The sequence below is a fragment of the Danio rerio genome, chromosome 8 (genome assembly GCF_052040795.2).
Source record: "Danio rerio strain M-AB ecotype USA chromosome 8, GRCz13ab, whole genome shotgun sequence".
Classification (NCBI taxonomy): Eukaryota; Metazoa; Chordata; class Actinopteri; order Cypriniformes; family Danionidae; genus Danio; species Danio rerio.
In genome coordinates, this window is record NC_141028.1 from 42,055,394 (window position 1) to 42,066,473 (window position 11,080).

An 11,080-nucleotide genomic window follows, 5' to 3' on the forward strand; every position below is an offset into this window, starting at 1 on the left:
AATGTATATTGTATCGTGTATAATGCCATTGTAAATGTATAATGTGGTTATATGTACAGTCAACGCATTTAAATCAATTTTATAACAGTGCTTTAATAAAGACTTCTTCAAAATCCCCAGAGGCCAAATAAATGAGAAAAACAAGAACCAAGGACACTAAAAACAGTGCACAGACACTTCTGTACTATAAAGCTATGAAATGATTAATTACAGTAAGAAAGAAAGAAAGAAAGAAAGAAAGAGAGACAAAATTAAAAATAAAAACTCAGATGTGTTTGAAAAAGGCATTAACAGGGTGTGTGTGTGTGTGTGTGTGTGTGTGTGTGTGTGTGTGTATTGAGTAATGAATAAAGACTGCTGTTTATAAATAGATCAAGGAAGGAAGGAGTCCTGGCAAATAAATTATGCAGTATGGCACTGAAGCATATTCAGGGTGTCCACATCCAACAAACAAATACTCTAAATGTGTCTCTCAGAGTTGTTAAATATACATATTGTTTGTAGTAACCGAACAAAAAATGTCCTGAAGTCATAGGTCATTTCATAAAACAGTCACTGGAAATAGCATAGACAGAATAATACTGAACTAAATAGTCTTAAACACCACAATCATGAACAAAATAGTAAAACATGATAACTAAATAAAATGTCTTATTTGTTTTAAAGGGGTGGTCCACTATGATATCATATTTTAAACTTTAGTTCATGTGTATATAGATGTGGTTACATAGAGTAAACAACATTTCTGAATATAATACGCTCAAAATTCAATGCAATGGGAAACACTGGCTTTTTCAGAGTTACCTTAGCAAAGCCTACAGCGAATGAAGTTTGGAGACTACAAAAAATAAAATAAAATAAAACATCCGGACTAGTGACATAACAAGTGCTTCAGATCACATGCATTCACCATGCACATTCACACCCCACAGCAAAGGGGTGGGGCTCAAGGTGCTGTAATATTATAGCGGAGAAAGCTAATATGCCGTTTAAATGCTGCTATTTTTCACAAGATTCTTCTGTTTCTGTATTTGGGCCTCCAAAGGACACGACACAAAGAGAGAAGTGCTTACAATAAAATTTTAACTATAATTTAGAGAATTCAAAAAAAAATTATAGCTAGCATTTGACAAAGGACAGCTTCCAGAATCTCTCCCAGTTTAGTGCTGGATTCAGCTAAAAACTTCTCAAAGAAGGAGCAGCTCCAACAATAATAGGTGAAGCTGTGGTTTGTGAGCCACAAACTGTAAGTATTTTTATTTATTATAATTGATCCATTACATGAACAGTTTCAAGCGTTAATGGAATGTTGTAGCATGGATGTAAACAATGAGAAATGCTATTTAGCACCGCTAACAATTTAGTTCTAAATTAATAATTATCCGTCAAACCGTTGTAAACACCCACAAATCTTCACCAGAGCTAAAGTGTCTCTCTATGCAGCCACTTTCCCTGTTTTAAATCTCAAATAACACTCGCAAAAGATACTTGAACGTTTCATATTACTTGCACTTGCTTATTCCAAATGTATGTGAAACACTTGTCAGAGCAGAGTGAGGTTTAGCTTTTCATTTTCTTTGTCATTTTCTGTCTGATTCAGGCACAAACTGACACGGCTAACAGCTACTCTGATTGACAGTATTTACACAACCCAAAAGCGAGTGCTTGTGCAGGCATGACACTTTCCCTGGTGACGTGAAGCCGCACATCAGGGGGCGGGCCTTTCGGAGAAACTAGTAAACATGACAGACATTTTTATGTTAGCTAAGTACCAGTATATAAACAAAGTAACATATATGAAAAAAATTCATGATTTTTTTTTTTATGTATGAAGCATGAGCCCACATTGCTTTGCATCTTATAAACAGAACTAGACCCCTTAAAAATACACTCTGGATCACCCCTTTAAATAAATAAAATACATTTTTCTATAATTTTATTTTATTCAGCACATTCAGTTGTGCGCTCCTGACTGACCTTCTGTTGTAATTAATTTAAAAAATAATAATTCTGTGTACATCTCACATTTAAATGGGTATTGGTCATGTAACCACAGGGAGTGACACATGTGTAAACAGGTATATTGAGACAGTCCAGAATCGTAGTCATGTACTGCAGTCACGTTACTACTACAGTTAACACTACAACGCATTCTCCTTGTCTTGTTATCCTGTTTATTGACCTTAGCCTTGTTAGCCTTGTTTTGTCTTAGTCTGCCGCCTGCCTTACGACTTCCCACCTGTTACATGACTACGATTCTAGACTGTCTCAATATACCTGTTTACACCTGTATTGACCATTGCTTGCCTGACTACGATTAAACCTGCATTTGGATCCTACCTTCTGTTGTCAGTGTCAGTCCCCGTGATTAAAGAAGACTCGGCCACACAATGGATCCAGCAGGAATTAAAATCATGTGCCTGCGTCAGGGAGCATGGTCAATCCAAAATATGTTGAGGACTTTATTAATCTGGCTCATCTAACCACGTTGAACGAGGTATGCCTGATGATATTTTTTAATGGTGGACTGTCTCAATATACCTGTTTACACCTGTATTGACCATTGCTTGCCTGACTACGATTAAACCTGCATTTGGATCCTACCTTCTGTTGTATGTGTCATTTCCCGTCGTTACAGGTCAAGACTTTGATGTCCCTTGTGATAAAAATATATGTTACCATATTAAAATATGCAAATAATTGAGATGTTTTCAGGACACTTAACTGCATGTTTATTGCTATCAAAATAATATTTATTATAGTTAACATTTTTTTATTATATGCCATTACTCAAAGTAGCTCCTTAAAGTCATCATTATATTGCATGCAATATTTATTAATTTTTTTGCTCTAATGTGTTATGTATTTAAATAGTTGTGATTGTGTAATGAAAAAAATGTTGCAATTTAGTATATATATTTTAAATATAAAAAGTATTAAAGTATTATTAATATTATAAAATAAATGAAACATCCAAATTAACCAGTTCTACTTTGTTAGCTATTTTAGTCAGAATCGAATGTAGGTCAGGCACAACTACATTTATACTGTACATATGCATGTATATACAACTAAAAGTGCAACTGTGTATGAAGAGTTCAGATGCAAAAGCCGCTAATCGCCACTTCTGCCAAAAATGAGCTAACGACATTGATTGAATGCTTTAGGGAGATAGTACATGTTCAACAAATAGTTTTGCTACAAATAATCTATATTGCAGCGTCAAGGCATTCAGAAATAATAGCCTCTAAACGCCACTTGCCTCAGACAGCAAAAGCTGCTATGTTCTGAAAACCAGATCGAATCATGCGGATCGAATCATATGTTTTTAATAAAGCTTTTTATGAGGAGACTGTTTCATCCTGTTTCCGATTTTAAAAGATGGAATTTGAGGAATTGGATGAGACTGTCGGACTGTCAGTGAATGGTAAATGAAAACACCCCTTATTTCAAAACTATGTGTATTACAAGAAAAAGAAAACACACTGTACAGTCAGAAGTGTAAGATCCATTCATAAAAAATTTTTCCAACGCTATTTTCAATTAGTCCAATTTACTATACATTAAACGGCAACTGCAATTCATGAAAGACGAAGATGCCATTCTTTTATCCCACATGGATAATATAAGGATAAGCAAGAGATGAAAAAAGTCCAAGACTGTGAGTATGGTGAGAATGATGAATGACAGCTTCCAAAAGTGTTTGAAAGACATCCCCTTTTTGCCTTTTGTTTTATTTGCTAACGTAAGCTATTTTTTAAAAGATAAATATGATGTATAAAACTATACATTATTTATATTACTTCATATTACCTATACTTCAGATAAGCTTTTGATATTGATGTTTCACAATGTGTTTACACTACATTATTGGAATCTAACAAGCTCAGTTTACAATGTTTACATTGCTCTACTTACATCAAATCTCATTTGTAAGTCGCTTTGGATAAAAGCGTCTGCTAAATGACTAAATGTAAATGTAAATCTAAATCCTGAATATCAGAAAGTGTTTAGATTTAATTAATGTCAATTTTAATGTTGTTGATTAATGCACTTGACAGATTTCATTTATTAATTTTCCTTCTGCTTTGTTCCCAGTTTATCAGGGGTTACCACAGTAGAATGAACCGCCACTTACTTGACAGATTTTTATTTTTTTAATTTGAGGTGTTTTATGTTTGGTAAAATAAATTTTAATTGCATCTTTAGTGATTTTTTAGCTAATTACACTGTCCTAAATCCTAGATGGATTTAGAGGGTTTTGCAAAAAAAGCACAAGTGGATTTAGCTGGTTTTGATGCAAAATAAAATCCAAAAACCAAAAAAAAAAATAAATAAATAAAACAAAGAATTGTCTAAAGTGACAGTTTTGAAAAAGGTATTTTTATTTACTAGCTAATAACCTTTTCATGATCTATTAAAAGAAACTTCTGAACCTAATCAAAGGAGCCAGATGGAAAATGCTCATTTACAAAAAAAGAGGTCTGATGGATTTAGAGGGTTTTGCATAGACATTTAAAATGCTGAATAAATTACCAAAATAAATAAATAAAAAATGGAAGCACCTGAAAAATACAGTACAGATCCTCATTTGTGTCTGTTTTTATTCTTTTTTAGAGCTAGCTCATGTAGAAATGGAATAAGGACATCTTTTTGTGGTAAAAGAGGTGTGAGCGTAGAGCCAGTCTTCCTCTCTACTGCAGTCACGTTGAGCATGAATATTACATGTGCATGTTGCTCATTTGTGAATTTTTGTCATTACCGCAAAGGACGGTGCTTGCAGATGCTGTAATTTATATGGATTGCACATATGTCCATGTAAATCATGCGGCTTAATGACTTTATAAAGATTATAATCATTGCATCACTGCAGTATATTTTGACTGATTGTGTGAGTGTGTTTTTTACTGTGGGAATAGTGATGGCAAAATAGTGCTTGCTCACTTTCAACAGCCTAAACACCTCCTAGCAATGCTCATTATTCAGACACATCTGTTTTTAAAACCAAACATATCCACTAAAGCTTTTTTTATTGTATACCATGATTCAGCTGTGTTCAAGCTCATATAATAAAGTACCTAATAAACACCCACAATCACAATTGGTGACAAGTATACTCATAAATAAAGCAAAGAAAGTCTATAAGAACGCTCTAATTAATGGCCATAAATATTGACTCAACAAGCTGCAAAAGGCAATCGCTGAGGGCAGATTCACCAATGAGGTGTTCAAATGCATGTCTGTTTTTTCACTGAGCTGTTACAATTTGTCATTAAACAGCATACACTATTTCTAAAACAAAATAAAAAACACGTATGTTTTAATGCTTTAGCTTCTGATTTACAAGCTAGCTACTAACGTAACATAGCTTAAATCAACAAGCCAAATTCACACCATAAACAAACACTGTCTAACATGGATATGACAGTATATCAGTATGCAACATAGAAAGACAGAGATATAACTGAATAGAAGTGTGCTACCTGTTGGTGTCATGTCTACTAAAGACTGAAATAAAATAAATTTGGATTTACACAATGAGGTCTGCTGGGAGAATTCTATGGATTACCTAGCGAGACAACTTTGTTTTCATAATGAGTTGGAAAGTTCACCATCCAAACTTTATGCAGGTGTGTCTCTCTCTCATGTATTAATGTATTTAAGGAGTGCTTGGACTCGTGGGCGTGATCGCATTAAAATTAATGAACTCAGACTGAGAAACTGGATATAGTGTTGGTTTCATACTAGTTATTTTATCAAACAATTTTTCTTTTCAGCATGCATTTAAAAGTAGACACTTCTAGCTTTCTATAGATATATTTCTCATGTCTGTTTGTTTTGTTTACACTGAGATTGAGTGCATTTTAATGACGCGTTTCTAAAAACAGTTCGCTGAGAGAGTTTGTTTTCCTTATTTTGCAGAAGCATACACTTTTGTTGTTATTTTGAGTGTACATAACAAAAAGATTTTCTGATTTTCTTTTTTATATACACGATTATGCTGTTGAACAGTTCTATAAATGCAATATCACACTCGTGGCTGTGCGATATGCCTGTATAACCTCACTGGTAGGGCACCAAGGCACAATGCATGCCTCTTACAAGTGCTGATATAGAGCCATATATAGTATTTTTAGTAAGGAAAATAGACATTTATTTTTGTTTTTGCATTGACTACAGAAAGCTCAATTCCAGTTGCTCCTTTCCAGAATCAATGATTTTGTTTACTGTGCTGGTTCTGGACAATTTGTCAGTAAATTTGATCTCCTGAAAGCTTATTGGCAAGTGCCATTGACATCATGCTTCAAAAAACAATATCCTTTATTACACCTGATAGATTCTTGCAGTACACTGTTATGCCTTTTGGGGTTTGAAATGCTCCATTTCAGTGGTTAATTAATTAAGTGTTGTCTGGGTTGTCAGGATGTGAAGCTTACTTAGATGATGCTGTCCTGTACAGTGCTGTTTGGAAAGAATGCCTTGAACAAATGTGAGAATAATTTGAGTGCTCAAATAATTCACAAGTTATCTTGCTAAATGCAGATTTGGAAAAGCCACTGTGACATGTTTAGGTAAGGTAGTCAGTCAATGTTGTGTGAATCTATAACCACTAAAGCTAAGAGACTCTTTAAACAGTCTGATAATGCCAGTCTGAATTTTAAAATACCAAGTCATTAATAGAAAACCATTTCTTTTAGCAGTTGGTGCAAGTGCTTATGGTTCCAGTGCCATTATTTTACAGGAAGAGGCTGAGGGAATTGAACATTCAATTATTTATTAATTTTTTTGGAAACCTTTCAGTCATCAGTCTGAATATTCAGCTATTCTGTTGTGAAAAAAAGGCTTTGGCTCCTGTTTTGGATGAACACTTTGAGGTTTACTTGGGTTTAGTTCAGTCAATTATTAGTAAACACAGATCATAACCCATTGACATTGCGTTGTGTTGTTAAAAAAAAAAAAAAAAAAAAAAAAAACTTATAGTGTAACCTTTCTACTTTCAGATCAAACACATACATGGGAAGAATAATCCCAGTCTAATGAATATAGGATTTTTTTTATTTTTTTTTTTTATTTACCCTTAACTTTTCTTTTCCTCAAGCCTTCTTGGTTTCTCCTGATGCTCTAGGGCCCTAGAATTCATGAATGAACTCAAAAGAGATTTCAGATAAGTATAATTACTGCATACTTGGGAAAGAAATACTTAGCATATTTGTTTTTCTATTTTTATTTAGTCAGTTTGTTAGAACTGAGAACCTGCAGTCAGATTAAGAGGTATTAAGAATATTCATAAATATTTTGTTAGTTTTAGTATAAGTCTGGCTGTTACATTTGGATGGTGTCGCACCCTTTATGGGTTTATCTCTTATATTTTTAAGCACCCTGATCTTACTGATGCCTTTTCCATTTTTATTTATTTTTTATCTACTTTTATAAAGCAAGTATGTTAATCGAATAAAATCTGTTACTAGTCAAAGTTGATGTTTGATCCCTGTTTTATGTCGATGTGTGAATTGAGTAGCCCTTAATGACAACATTGAAGCATGAAACTAGAAAATAATCTTAAAACATGACAACCTGACAGGAAGTTACATCATTCATTCATTTTCTTTTCGGCTTAGTCCCTTTATTAATCCTGGGTCGCCACAGCGTAATGAACCACCAACTCATTCAGCGTTTGTTTTACTCAGTGGATGCCCTTCCAGCTGCAACCCATTCCTGGGAAACATCCATACACTCTCATTCATACACATACACTATGGCCAATTTAGCTTACTCAATTTACCTGTACCACATGTCTTTGGATTGTGGAGCAAACCGGAACACCCAGAAGAAACCTAGGCGATCTTGGAGAGAACATACAAACTCCAAACAGAAATGCCAGCAGACCCATCTGGGGCTCGAACCAGCGACCTTACTGTGAGGCGATTGTTTCACCCACTGCACCACCATGCTGCCCCAAGTTACATCAAACAAAGACAAAGAAAAATGGAAACAGTATTTATTTTCTTCTTAACACCATTCCAACTTTTATGGTTATATTCAAGATGAGATTCAGTTAAGCCATACAGAGTCCTTTTTACACAGAAGTCAGATAAGGGACAATTAGGAATCTTCATTTTAGCTATCCTGCATGTCTTTGGGCAGTGGGAGAAGACTGAAGTACACAGAGTAAACACATGCTAAAACGGAGAGAACATGCAAACCCAGCTATATTTAACAAGCACAAGGGGCCACATGACAAGAACTAACCAATGAAAACATGACATGTTTGTTTACTGCAATGTAAAGAGAATCTGGAACGTCATTGTCGTGATGTGTAGAGGCTATGGGAGGAAGTCTGTGACATAAAGAAGATCTGATGTTATGTGTACTATGGAATAATACGGTTCTAGGGGCAGGAACTGCGAGTATGTAGGGCATCAGTAATAACCATAGTAAACAATGTACCACTTAGCAAGAGAGACAGAAAAAAAACTAATTTGTTTATTTCCTCAAAAGAATATGAAGAGGAAATAAACAAGAAAAATTTTCATTTACACCATTGATGTCCACTTGGTTACACAGTTCAAAGAATTCTTCAAAGTTCTCAGTTGGCCAGTTGCCTTGATGTAGATTCAAGAGACAAACTGATGTGTTCATTGTTTGGGTCTGGCTTTCTGTAAAGCATAGGCCACTGAACATGAGTTTAATAAAAGCAAGTGCAGTTTTATTTACGAAACCAAGATGAAATACTACATAATACTACATAAACTACATAGAATCAGTGATGTTATGCTCTGTGCCAATGATTTGAAGCATGGGTCAAGAAATCCTGGAAGCTTTCAGTAAAGTGCGTATAGAGTTTTGTATTGTTTTGGAGCAAAGACATCATTGATTATGTCCGAAGCCTTGTTTTTGCCCGACTGGCTCAGAAATTGGTTTAAATCTCTGTGCGACCATAGGGTGTGACATCCTCTGCTGAGTTACACAAGCACATTAACTATCCTCTGCCCATTTAAACCCAGCCACTTTACAGGTTTAGAATATTAATATTGCCAGTTCCCCTTCCCAATAAATGTATTACACAATTAGGTTATACAATAATTAAATAGCAATAGAACACAAACATTATATTCATTCGACTTTGTCCCTTATTTATTAAGGGTCACCACTGCGGAATGAACCACCAACTTATCTAGAATATGTTTTTACACTGCAAGTGCCCTTCCAGCTAAAACCCAGTACTTGGAAACTCCATACACTTATTCACTCACACACACACACTTCTACACTACAGACAATTTTTGTTTACCCAATTTACGTATACGGCATGTCTTAAGGCTATTGGGGAAACCGGAGCACGTGAGCACGGGGAAAACTCAACACAGAAAAGCTAACTGGCCCAACCTGGATTTGAACCAGTGGACTTTTTGCTGTAATGCAAGAGTGCTAACCACTGAGCCACCATGCTGCCCCACTATTACATTCATAAAAATAGATTAGCCTATGTGAAAATAGATTTTTTTAAATTATATAAGACCTAACTGGTGCGAAATAGAGGTGTATCATATCACATAATCTCATCTTAAATCTACAGTTACAGCTTGTTTTACATTCTGTTGGCCACAAGATGGTATTGTGAGCAATTAAAGCATTTAAGCTATTAAAGCAAATTAAAGAAACATTAAAATAACCTTTTGTAGAACCTTATGGCTGAAAAGCTTCAACGCTTCAAAAGGCTTAATTTCATGATCACTGCATAGAACCACGAAACTAGACTATAAGACTCATCAAGAGTGCATTACCTCACACAAAGCTAGACAACAGTATAGACAAAATACAATGGGATGCTTGGGATCACATGTGAAGAACCATCCAATAAGAATATGACACACTGAACAATACGACCAATTAAAATGTGACCTATAAATGTGCAATATCACATGAATAGCAGTGCAATACTACTGTATATCGGCACTTGTGGGAGGTGTGCATGGCCTCGTGCCTTAGTGTCCCACAAGTGAGGATATACAGCCATGTCACACGACTATTGAGTGTGATATTGTGTTTATACAACAGTTTGACAGCATAACTGTGTGTATAAAAAAGAAACTCAAACACGAGAGTCTAAAAACTCTTTTGGATGAGTAACTACTTTCTTGCGCCATTCATTCACATCTACAGCTGACATCAAAACAGCAGATACCATTATTAATTCACAAACGTCACTTTCGAGCTAGTATTTGAATGATTCTCCTGCATAATGTCTAAAGCGATGACAAAACAGGCGATTTTGCTGGCATTTTAAGACTATAAGGCTGAACGGCATGAAATGTCATCAGTCTACAGAGATTTCCCAGTATTTCTCTGTGGCAATCAGGATATCACACTGAGTATCCCCGAAAAAGCTGAAGCAGTGCAAACACAACCAGATTACTGTTGTGTTTGCGATAAGCAAAATTGCAAAACACGTGAGGGTATTTCTTTTTTTTTTCCCTTTTTTACGGAACTATAGCATTATGAAAACAGGAGACTCATTAAAAATAAACAGATGACTAACTTTCTCAACTAAAAAGCCTCAAAATGTACATTATGTTGTCCAACAGCAGCAATATTTGTCAAACTGTAGAGTGTCCTCTGCTTGTCGCTGCATGTGAACGGAGTGATAACCTAGGGTAAATAGGCTGGACGAGTGCTGTTATTTGCAGAGTATTGCACGGGTATCAGCCAATCAGATATCAGAAACAGACAGAACTGTTGTATAAAAGGGGACATCACATGACATGATCACATGGGACTGATAAATGCCAAACAAGTAAACAATACATTTATTACAATAAATAACTAATGTCCAATCAATCCATCAATCAACCAATAAATTAAAAACTTGAATAAAAAACTGAATAAAAATAAACTGATTTAAAAAAATAATCGATGCATTCTACAGTAGCATGCAACTATTGTATTCCACATCCTTTTGTCAATTTGAATTGTGTTGGTTCACCATTATTCATCCAATAAATTTATCCAGAGGTTGGAAGTTATGGGTGTCTAGATCTCATAAATCCACATGAATCATGCTTGTTCACTCAAATTGCCT

The 11,080-nt window shown here is 35.0% G+C and overlaps 1 long non-coding RNA gene across 1 annotated transcript; it reads left to right on the forward strand.

Moving 5' to 3' along the window:
* The first annotated feature begins 780 nt into the window (after positions 1–780).
* Positions 781–4,744, forward strand: LOC147842792 (uncharacterized). Its single transcript, XR_015498665.1, has 3 exons — positions 781–1,558; positions 1,601–2,059; positions 4,107–4,744. It is a non-coding gene; the product is annotated as an uncharacterized LOC147842792 (long non-coding RNA).
* The last annotated feature ends 6,336 nt before the right edge of the window (positions 4,745–11,080 follow it).